Source organism: Meles meles, chromosome 1, assembly GCF_922984935.1.
Source record: "Meles meles chromosome 1, mMelMel3.1 paternal haplotype, whole genome shotgun sequence".
Taxonomy (NCBI): Eukaryota; Metazoa; Chordata; class Mammalia; order Carnivora; family Mustelidae; genus Meles; species Meles meles.
Genome location: NC_060066.1, coordinates 161505894 through 161518004, shown reverse-complemented (window position 1 = coordinate 161518004; position 12111 = coordinate 161505894). Strand labels below are relative to the sequence as shown.

At 40.6% G+C, this 12111-nt stretch overlaps 1 protein-coding gene across 1 annotated transcript in view; it reads right to left on the bottom strand.

Moving 5' to 3' along the window:
* The window catches only part of SLC35D1 (solute carrier family 35 member D1), a 48715-nt gene that overhangs the window by 25082 nt on the left and 11522 nt on the right, over positions 1–12111 (bottom strand). The gene's annotated exons all lie outside the window — the stretch shown is intronic.

The following is a 12111-nucleotide window of genomic DNA, read 5'->3' as shown; positions in this document are numbered from 1 at the left end:
TACATATACATTCAGGAATGTTATGCTACTTGATATAATTCAGCATTAAAAAATGTCCCTCTTTATGGTACAGTTTAATATAACTTATGGAAATGAAACAAGATGGGATTGGGAGGGAGACAAACCATAAATGACTCTTAATCTCATAAAACAAACTGGGGGTTGCTGGGGGGAGGTGGGATTGGGAGAGGGGGAGGGGGTTATGGACATTGGGGAGGGTATGTGCTATCGTGAGTGCTGTGAAGTGTGTAAACCTGGTGATTCACAGACCTGTACCCCTGGGGATAAAAATACATTATATATTTATAAAAAAAAAAAAAAGGGGGGGCGCCTGGGTGGCTCAGTGGATTAAGCCGCTGCCTTCGGCTCAGGTCATGATCTCAGGGTCTTGGGATCGAGCCCCGCATCGGGCTCGCTGCTCAGCAGGGAGCCTGCTTCCTCCTCTCTCTCTGCCTGCCTCTCTGCCTGCTTGTGATCTCTCTGTCTGTCAAAGAAATAAATAAAATCTTTAAAAAAAAAAAAAAAGGATGAATACCCAACTTTTGTAGCAACATGGATGGGACTGGAGGTGATTGTGCTGAGTGAAATAAGCCAAGCAGAGAGAGTCAAGTATCATATGGTTTCACTTATTTGTGGAGCATAACAAATGACATGGAGGACATGGGGAGATGGAGAGGAGAAGGAAGTTGGGGGAAATTGGAAGGGGCGGCGAACCATGAGAGACTATGGACTCTGAAAAACAACCTGAGGGTTTTGAAGGGGCGGGGGTGGGAGGTTGGGGGAGCCAGGTGGTGGGTAATAGGGAGGGCACATGTTGCATGGAGCATTGGGTGTGGTGCAAAAACAACGAATACTGTTACGCTGAAAAAAAAAAAAAAACCATTAAAAAAAATATATATATATATAACTTATGGTTTGTTGAGCCTTGTATGTGTGCATTTAGTTTTATTTGGGGGAAAAAAATCTTCCATTAACTCAAAAATTTTCCCTACCCCCACCCCTTGCTCAGGACAATAGTTACACATATTACAGCTCACAGTTACACCTCAGGACAATAGAGCTAACACGTATGTTAGATCTCTTGATACTACCCCACATGTTACTAGTAACCTGTTCGTTTTCAAGTCTTTTTTTTTTCATGTGAGAAGCACTAGTTTCTATAGTATCTATTGCTATTTCCATTCATTTCTACTGCTATTTCTTTAATTCACTGATCTTTTTTCTGCAGTGTCTAATCTGCTTGCTATTTAATACCTTCTGCTTTATTCTCAATTCAGATTATTATATTTTTCATCCCTAGAGGTTTAATTTGGTCTTTTTTATATCCTTCTTTTCTCCTCTCATCCTTTACTCCCTGTTGCCCAATGTCTGAAACCATTTTTCATATATATTTGGTATTCTAGTAGGTTAAGGCAAGAAGGTAAATCCTATCCCTGTTATTCCATCATGGCTAGAAGCAAAAGTTCAAATTCAATCACTGACATGAATTATAAACCTATCTCAAATGATGCTTCCACTGGGAAGCTCTGCACAAAAACCCACATTCACATCAGGTACTTTCCTGCCAAACTGTCCAAAACACTAAGTGCTACTTTTATCAAGGACACTGCATATATGTGACTAAGCACATGTATGTACGTGACTCTCGTACCTGTATGTACATGATCACGTAACCAGACACTGTGAATGCCTTCAGGGTTTATCTCTGTAACCACCATGCTTAACGAAGTGACAGCAAATAGAAAATGTTCCACAACTCGTTGTTAGAGAACAAAGAATAAAGGAAAGAAGTCATACAGAGCATTATACTATGCTCTTCCATACCTGTAAACATGGTATGATGAGAAACCATTAAAGCACAGACCTAGAACTCAGGAGACCTGCCTCTATCAGCAAGACTACAAATTCCTTGAGAGCAGGAACAATGTCAAATGTCACATCTGCCTCGCTCCAAGTGTTTGTATGTTGTTAGGCACAAATAACTGAAGTGAATTAAACATCCATGCTCCCTGGCTTAGCATCATTTTCTACAGGCTGAGGAGGTGAATTTACTTTTTAATACACCCACATACCTACCTGTAATGCTACTAAATAGATTTCAAGTTTCCTATTAAATCTATGTCATTTTCAATTTCCTTAAAATGGTAGAAGTAATTGTACTGGCATTAGACTCATTAGATTTTGCACTGGATTTATTTTTTCTTTCTTTGAGGAGAAAAGGCATAACCCAGCAGAGCAGCAGGTGGGCACTGGAAGAAGTCTCTCCGAGGCTTACCAGCACCTGGCAGGAAAAGCCACGGGCCCTGCGAAAGCAGCATGCCAGGCATCAGAAGCCCAGGACATTGCACGAGCCCACCCCTGCTTCATTCTGCCAGCCTTAGCTTCTGTGAGGGAGGTTAAAGGGGGTGCCTGTTAAAGCTTCTTCCAACTCTAACATGAGTGTTAGATCAGCTTTAAAAGGAGAGACTTTATTTCACTGAAGCTGAAACACATAAAAGAAATCTCGGGCCTAAGAACCTTCCTCAACTCTAAATTATCCTCCTTTCCTCGATAAGCTACTCTTTTACCCAAAGTCACTAAGAGAATAAAGCCAGTGTGATGGACCATAAGGATTTGCTGAACCTTAGTTTCTGCATAAATAATAAGAGGAATATTAAGGCCTATCTTGTAGAGTTGTTATCAGAATTAAAGATAACGTGGATATAATGCCTAACGTGGATATAATGCCTGACGTGAAGAGGTCCATCCAGTTCAATAAGTGATGTTAATTATGTGTAAACATTACTTCTAATTCTTTTTGCTATCAGGACCGAGGAGTGGAAAGAAATCAGTTATTTGGCAAAGGCCTCAAATAAAGCTCTCTTTACACCCGAGCTCCTTTCCTGCCTTAGCTCTAAGTATTTCCTCCTAAGTGTACATTTTGACATCTAAGTCCCCAGTCATGTGCCAGGCCCCACAGCTGGCCCGGGGGCACTATGCTGAAGACAGTTTAGTCAGGTAACTGCTAATAAACGAAGGAACAAACTATAACTACCTTTATATTTATGGAATGCTTTATAGTTCACAAAATGCTTCTATATACATCAATGTCATGTGATCCCCGTGACACCCCTGTGAGGTAGACAGGACCAAGCCTTATCCCCAGAAGACAGTGAGTGACTTATTTAGATAATATATAGCCTTGAGTCTATACACTCCAAGCCTAAGGCTCTTTACTCTGAGCATTGAATTTTATATAGAAAAACACCCCAAATACATACTGCACCGCCCCCTCTGGGAACATAATAACTGTATCTGTAGAATATTAAAATAAATCCCATGAACATGATTCCATTTACACAAAATTCAAAAACAGGAAAACAATTCTCATGGGATTATTTCCTTCCCTAAATACTAGGCCTGTTTCTGGAGAAAGCCCGTCTGGCACAAGCAGCCTGTTGCATTCCTCTGCTTTGCCACAGGAACGGACCTCTGGCTGCAACAGAAAAAGCAGCAGCCATTTGAAAGTATAGCTGAAGGAGAAATCTGACCCAAACAGTACCCCCAGCCAGGGGAGTCTACTCTCCGTTATCATAAAGATGGCATTAAAAAAACAACCAAAGCTACTGCCTATTAAGAGCCTATTATGTCCTATACACAGACATGTTAAGTAGCTCTCCCAAAATTATCCAGCTACTAAGTGTCTGCTCAGCTCCATAACCCATCATCATTCTATTAGTTAAGTACTGGGGAAAACCAAAGACAAGGTAATATATTCTGAATTTTTTCTCCTAGATAGCTTCACATGGCTGCTGTTGGACCACTGAGTCAAAAAGTGGGTGTCTGAATTCTAAAGCTGCTATTAACTTTCTGTGAGTCCATCATAAAGTCACTTAGCCTCTCTAAGCCTCTACCTACATTACAAATATAGACAACAGTCTGCTCCAACCGCCTCTTGTGAGAAATCAACAGAGGGAGCGAAATGAAGCACTTTATAAAAAATTCACACACAGAAGAGATTATTATTCACTTAAACTTCTAACACTGTTATCTCTCATGACAGATTTGCATGCAAATTTTTCTTTTCCCTAAGACAGGGAATACAGAAAGCACAGGGAGCATATATTTTGTTAATCAGGAGAGGAAAAAAAAAAACAAACAACATTTAAAGCAAAACTTCTGCCTCTAGAGAAAGCTAATAGAAGAGCCACTGTGAAGAGAAGGCCTTGCTTGGTCATTCTGTGTGACACAGAACAAGATGGGCTCCCTGCCACAAGGCCTGCAATCCTCCATCTGGGCTGAGCAGTAGCTGTGACTACGGACAGCACATACAAAGATGTTCAGGCTTTCCTCCTGTTTTGAACAAAGTCTCCAGTTCTATAGGTGCTGGTGGTGTAATGTAATACCATCGGCCAATACACACCACAGGCATGAAAAGATGTGGCATAATCAACGGGCAAATAGGTTACATGGACCTACTACTTCCTAAAAATAGGCATTTGGTTTGAATGAGACTTTTCAGTTAACAAAAATATTTGAAAAGGAAAGCTAAATTTAAAAAAAAAAAAAAATGTGTTCTCCAGTTGCTTAGGTTAAGGAAATTAAGAAAGCAAGTGTCTGTGTAAGATTAGGCACTAACAGCACATAATCAACAACATAATCAATAAAAATCTAGTTTAGGGATAGAGATTTTATTTTCTATCAGCTCTACTCAACCAACTCTGGCCGTCTGAACTACTACGTTGGTGGACAGTCTGAGGCTGTGTCTAGGTTTAGCAAGGAAGCGTGGGGACAACACGGCAATGTCTACACCGAGCACAGGAGAACATAGGCACAGATTCATCACCCTTGATTTGGTAAGCATGGAATAATTTCAGGGTACATTTGAGTCTTAGATGTAACATTCTCACTCCCAGAAAAATTTGCTAGGTGAAGAGTCACCAGCTTAATTGAGATTTGAAATAAAACCCAAATGATTATTTTTTATACGTTTTGATACCTTAGAAGTTTTGAAATCTGCTTACTATAAAGTCTAAAAATAAATCACTTAGTCTTTAAACCTCATGGTAAAGAAGAAAAAGTGGATGAATATAAGCATTCTATTTGGAAAATTCTTTTCCCCAAAAAAGAAAAAAACCTGAAACCTTACCTGGAAAGTTAACTGCTAGGAAAGTTACTAAGGCAGAAGATAAGGTCAGTGGAGCAAATGGTCTCCATGGTTCCCTGCCTACCTTGCAACAGTCAGACAAGTTCGCGGAGCCAGTGGTCCTGAGTTACCCACCCTATCCTCTGCGCTACTGTAACTACTGGCCATCACGTCTGCTCTGCCCTCTCCTGCTCCTAGCTCTGACAAGGAACTGAAACCCAGATACCTTCACTCTCTCTTCTCACTGGGCTCTGCCACCTACCTAAAACCTATGTAGCATGGCAAAAACGCCACACTCCAGCTTATTAATAGGGTCATTTACTTTTCGTTGTGAAGAAGGGCTAGCCTCGAAGGTAAGGGTGGCTAACCACATTACTGTGTCAATCAAACAACATATAGGGCAAAGAGAAAGTCATTCCTCACTGAAGAATAACTAATGCAACCCACTTGTTTTACACATGAGGACACCAATTCCCAGAAAGCAGAAGGGACCTGTCTGTGTGGAAAGAATAACTCAGGGTTTGAGGATCGGTCTGTACCATCTCCAGAATGACCCAGAAAAGATTAATAATGCTGGAGAGGCTGAACCAACAGCCTAAAATTCTTCATTATCTAGTCAGCAATGCTTAGTAAGAGACATCTCCACGTCACCCATCCACACAGAAACTTTTCCTGTAAAACTCATCTGAGCCATGTAATTTAGCCAGTGATATAATGAAGACATTATACAATGTACCTATGACTACAGTACTGGCCTTGTGAGAGCTACAGCAAGGGGTCTGTTCCTCCATCTCTACGTGAGAACACCTAGCAGGGTATGCTGTCAAAAAGCCAGGCTCCAGTTCCTGTGACTGTGAATCACTGGCTTTGTGCTGTACACATTCCCTTTTGGAGGCAACAACTAACAAGTTTAAACACAGCCTGTCTTAACTGACACTCTGGAAAGTCATTAGTCAGCTGATGCCTGATCTACCTTTATCTGTGTTAACCAGATGTCTTTTATTAACACTGAGCTGGCTTTTAAATACAGTTGCTGTGGTTTTTTTTTTTTTAATTCTTAAATTTTTTATTTATTTAATTCATTTGATAGAGATTATAAGTAGGCAGGGAGGCAGGCAGAGAGAGGGGGAAGCAGGCACCCTGCTGAGCAGAGAGCCCGATGTGGGACTCGATCCCAGGATGCTGGGATCATGACCTGGGCTGAAGGCAGAAGCTTTAACCCACTGAGCTACCCAGGCGCCCAAATACACTTTTTTAACAAAGAGAATGTTTTAAAATTAGAAGACATGTTTTAAAAGAACTAAATGTTGTGTACACTGGTTCGTTGGCTTCTGGTAAAGCCAGGACTTAGAGAACCTTGAATAAACTTCTTAAAAAACTATACACACACACACACACACACACACACACACACGGATATACATGTTTGGCTTCTCAGAAAGCTTTGCCAAGGATTTGCATTATGTGCTCACTGGGGTAAGCTGTTCAATTGGCTCCTGCCTTTCAATTTTTATTGTAATTTAGGTTTCCTTCTTCTTTGGCCTTCAATTATTGCTTAAAGACTGTGTAAGCCCCATCCACTACTCTGTAGAACTCCTGCCTCCCTGGGGAGCTGAACTTTCAGAGCCCTCTTACTGGATTCCTGCCCTAACACAGGAGACCTTTCTCTCCTCTGCCTTCTAAGGTTAACAGTGAGATTTTGAGAAAAACAATTTGGATTTCTCTTTAATCTGTATCCTGGGTCAAGAGTCTCCAACTCTGAATAATGAGAATTAATTAATTTGTCCCACCACATCCAATAATTTTAAACTGGGATTCATCATAGGATAGTCATTATTTATAGAGAAACTTTATCTTTTTCTTACTGTTCCTTTTATAAAAGGTAATTTGAAATACATTTACATGGCTCCACAATCAAAAAAAAAAAAAAAAGATAAACAGTGAGAAGTTTCCCTCCCATTTCTGTTCTATACTTATCCTATTCTCACACATAGGCTCACACACAAATTGGTGGTTACTTTGTTTCTTGCATATTCTTCCAGAGTTTCTTTACTAAATCATCAAATAAAATGTATACATATATATAGTCTTTTTTTCCCTTTCTATTTTATTCAAAACGTAGCATAACATACGCAATTTTACACCGCGCTTTAACAATCTATCTTGTTGATCTTTTCATATAATATATACAGAGCTTCCATGGAAATTGGCTCTGGGTCAAGAAAGCCAGGAGTCCAAAAGATGAGAGCAAGTTCATAAGCACTGGTGTTCAGGAGTCAGGGAGGAGCTGGGCTCACGCCAACCATCAGAACAGCAGCAGCTAATCTCCACACAGGCATGCCTTCTGCTCCTCAGAAATTCTGTCTCAGCCCAGGAAAGGGCCCTACCTAGAAAACTAACCAACTCAGTGGATACAACCTACTCAGTTTACACATGACGCAGCAGGCTGGAGGAGCAGAAGGGATTTGTCCGAAATCAGACAGCGGTCAAGGCCAGAACTGGATGTTACTAGTTGCTTCATCCAACCGGATCCTGCTTCTGCATTCTGCCCCCAATTTTCCACTCTACCTCCCATGTCATGAACTTTTAGAGACTCATCATCTCTGCAGAGTAAATTTCAAATTCCTGTATCTAGCACTTGTCCCAACTTAGAAGGAAGGCAGGTATGATATGTGGGGTGAGGGTGGGGGGGAACGAGAGTACTAGTTATAGTCAGGAAATCAGGGTTCTAGTCCTGAGCAAAATCTGGGCCCTGACTTCCCCAGTGGTGGAAAAAGAGGCTTAAACCAGATGCTCTCTAAGGTCTCTTCAAAGGTCTCCAATGTCTTTAACTGCCACCCTCTAAGAATACTGATGAGGCTGTCCCCACGGCTATATCTGTGCTCATAATATCCATTCCCCCTGGAATGTACCTTTCCACATTCTTCAAGGCCCACCTTGATCCTCCTGGTATTCACCTACTCAAAAAATGCTCCTTGTGAAGAAGGTAAGCACTCCCACCTCAGCACTCAGAACCCACTCTTCCAACTACAGGACCCCTTCCAAAGAGCCACACAAACTGTCTCAGTCCACTCAGTTCAATGCCTGCTCAAGTGAAACTGATGAAGATGCTTTGTCTAGCCACCTTATCCCCAGCAGCTCTTCCCCAATCACTCTCCTCCTTGTTCTGTTTTTCCTCCTGGTTCTTATGATACAAATGTAGGTTTAGTTGATCTCACCCATTGGGTTGCAAGCTCCTTTAAGCGGGACATGTCTTTTTTCTTTTCTTTTTTTTTAATTTAGAACAGCACCGGAGTAAAGCACTCAGTACACTCAGTAAATATTTGTTGAACAAAAGAAATATGATTATTTGTAAAAGATTAAGTAATAACCAGGCCAAGCTGCAGAAACTGCACTTCTACTACTACTCTGATGACGTTCCTCACATTCAGTAGCTTGTTCTTAAGAAAGCCCTGCATGGAATTCCCTAACAAGGGTAAAAATGTAAGTCAGAGAGGTAGTGCATGGCTCTGAGAGTAGTAGTCAGGCCAACAGTAAGAGTTCGATCTGAAGTCAGACAGACTAATTCTAACTCTGCTCTGCCACTGTGGAGGCTTAATCATGTCCTTAACCTCTGTAAGTCAAATAACATACCGACCTGTCAGGTATGTAATGAGGATCAGGGAAAATGATTTATGCAGAAGCATCCTGTTGGGTACATATAAGTAAAGTCTTCCTAAAGGCAGAAGTAGCCTCAAATTGCTAATATAGGAACAGCTTTAATGATAAACTGCCGCATAAAAAGTGCCCACTCTTAAAAAAAATACACACACACATATACACGATGGAGTATTATGCCTCCATCAGAAAGGGTGAATACCCAACTTTTGTAGCAACATGGATGGGACTGGAGGAGATTATGCTGAGTGAAATAAGTCAAGCAGAGAGAGTCAAATATCATATGGTTTCACTTATCTGTGGAGCATAACAAAGAACATGGAGGACATGGGGAGATGGAGAGGAGAAGGGAGTTGAGGGAAAGTGGAAGGGGAGATGAACCATGAGAGACTATGGACTCTGAAAAACAACCTGAGGGTTTTGAAGGGTCTGGGTGGGAGGTTGGGGGAGCCAGGTGGTGGGTATTAAGGAGGGCATGTATTGCATGGAGCACTGGGTGTGGTGCAAAAACAATGAATACTGTTACGCTGAAAATAATTAAATAAATAAAAAGGGAAAACAAAACAAAAAAAATACACACACATGCACGTCTACTTACACACATATTCATCTTAAAGGAAAAGCACAGGTTTAAAAGATACCTCCTTAAAACGAATCAAAATACTAGAAAACTCTTACGCAAAATCCTGCCATAGATACCCTCTGTCATACGAAACCCTTTCTGCCAGGACTTCAGACAGACATACTACTGACTACTATGAAAATGAATCTTCCAGCAGCGGGCGAACAACTGCAGCCTGTCACAGACCACCGTGAGCTTCCTGGATGCATCAGGCCGCCTGTGGCTTCCACACACTGTTTCTGTGCTGGGTAATAAGAGCCAACCACTCAGCTACCTGAATTATATCTCTAACAACTCCCAGTACAGGTTAGCATTTCTTGTTGTACTTGGTGGACAAGAAAACCAAGCCCTATCTCTTCTAAAAAGCTAATCTTGATATTCAACCCACACCCATTTCTTCCTAAATATTTATTGTACTGACTGACGGGCACGCACTTTGGTGCCAGATCTTACACCACCCCTGTAACATGCCAGCGTCTCCCTCGTGTGGCAAGGACTACGTCATATTTTTCATAACTGCCACAGAGAACTTAACATATAGCTTTCTTAGCACAATGAAGATGCTGAGAAATACTCATCTCAATTGAATTGAAAATGAAATTGCAGTATCTTGTCTCCTAAGGAATTTAGGAACAGAGTCAAACAGAATTCTCACTTCCTAAGTTTCAAATGTAATTTATAACCTACCAAGACAACACTGATTTTTCTTACCACTTATATTTCAATTTTGTTTGGAGGCAAAACTCAATGAGGCATTTCATCCCCAACCGGAAGACAGAAATCATTCCTTTTTACATCCCATGATGCCCCCAAAACACTTCTCCCACAGAACCTACAACAGTTTTGCTCTGATGTTGATAGGTCTACTCCCCAAGAAAACTGTATGGTCCTCAGAGGCAAGAAAACCATCGAATTCATCTTTTTTTCTTATCACCTGAGCCTAACATAGTGAGACACACAGTAACACTTAACTATCTGAGAAGGTCAGAAGGAGAGCATGTGAAGGACAGAACGTTAAGAAAAAAAGTGTGATATTATGAGACTGCCAGTGTGCCCATCTACACCCCAGTAAATGTTTTATAAGAACAATATTAACTAATAGTAAGAGTGAGGATAAACAAACATTTATGTGAAACCAAAACACTGACAGGGTTTGATTACAGAGAAATAAATTCATCTTCTATTAGTTTGTCATCCCAGCTTGAAAGTATTTAGGTGAATTCTGTCATTTTTAAAAAAAAACATTTCTTCCAAAATAAACCTTTCTTGACCTTTGCCTGGCACTTTTGTTGGAAACAACAAAAAGATTACTCAAATTCTACTCCTCCGCATAAAAAAGAAAAAAAGAATAAGAGGAAAATCTAAACCTCAACCTATATGTAGGTGACACGGCACCTTTTTTCACTCTGATGAAACACTCTCAATTATATTGAAGCATTTCAAGCTGAACGTTACTGAACTTTCAAATATGCATAATGCTATAACCTGGCAGATAACTTCTAGTTAAACGGTCATCCCTCTGGAATGAAGAACTATCTCCTTTGGTTCATTTTTTCAAGTATCTACAAGCTACTAGCCGAAGTTTCCAATTAATGAGAATTGCATCTTTGCCAAGTCTATAAAATACCTAATCACATTAATTCTTCCAACTTGTCATGTACAGATTGGCCTCAAGATTTGGAACCATCCACGCTGCCATGAGGGGCCCGGCTACTTTACGTTACATCCTTGCCCCAAAGCTAAAGAGTAAGAGTTGCTTCCCCCAGCATCTCCTAGAGGGAGGGAGAACACTGGAAAGACCGTGGCTTCTGGAGTTAGGCCTGAGTTTAAACCCTGACTCTACCCACCGACAGTATGGCATTGGGCAAGGGACTAAGTCTCCCTGAACCCTTATTTCCGCTTTGGTAAAGAGAAATAGTTCAAACTTTCTAGAACTGTTGTGGGGACTACATTATATTACAACATGGAAGTGACTAGCACATAACAGGGACTCAATAAATGTTTGTTTCTCTTCCCACTTTTTTCACAATCATAAAATATTTATTCAACACTCTTTATTAGTCAGAGCAACAGCTCCAGGAGTAGTAACTCCTACTTTGGAGTTACTTTTAGGTCTGCTGGCAGTCAGGTCACAGTTCATTAAAACATTTATACCTGTTCAAGATGATCTATGCCAGTTTTTTATTTTTTTATTATTTTTTTTAAGATTTTATTTATTTGTCAGAGAGAGACCACAACAAGGGGAGGGGAGAAGCAGAGGGAAAAGGAGAAGCAGGTTTCCTGCTCAGCAGGGAGACTGATGCGCGACTTGAGCTGGATGTCCTGGATGTGGGATCATGACCTGAGCTAAAGGCAGACAAATAACCGACTGAGCCATTTGGGAGTCCCTTTGTGCCAGTTTTTTAAAAAGAAAGCATTCTTGATGAATAAAACAAAGCACCTTTATAAGCTTTATAAGGTCTTCTATCTTTGAAGAACATTTTTAATAATCTAGCTACTTTCAAAACTTTTATTTTGGCTCTCACTGATATGCAGAAATTGTCTCTGTCATTAGAGTAAATAACCAACACATTTACTCTGAAGAGACTACTAGCCAGAGGACTCATTAGAAGAAATCTTGTTGCAGAAACTTGGTAAACTCTAGGTTTCCATCCAGTTTGCCAAATTTTGTGAATCCTAACAAAATGGATTATCTATCAATTTTTCT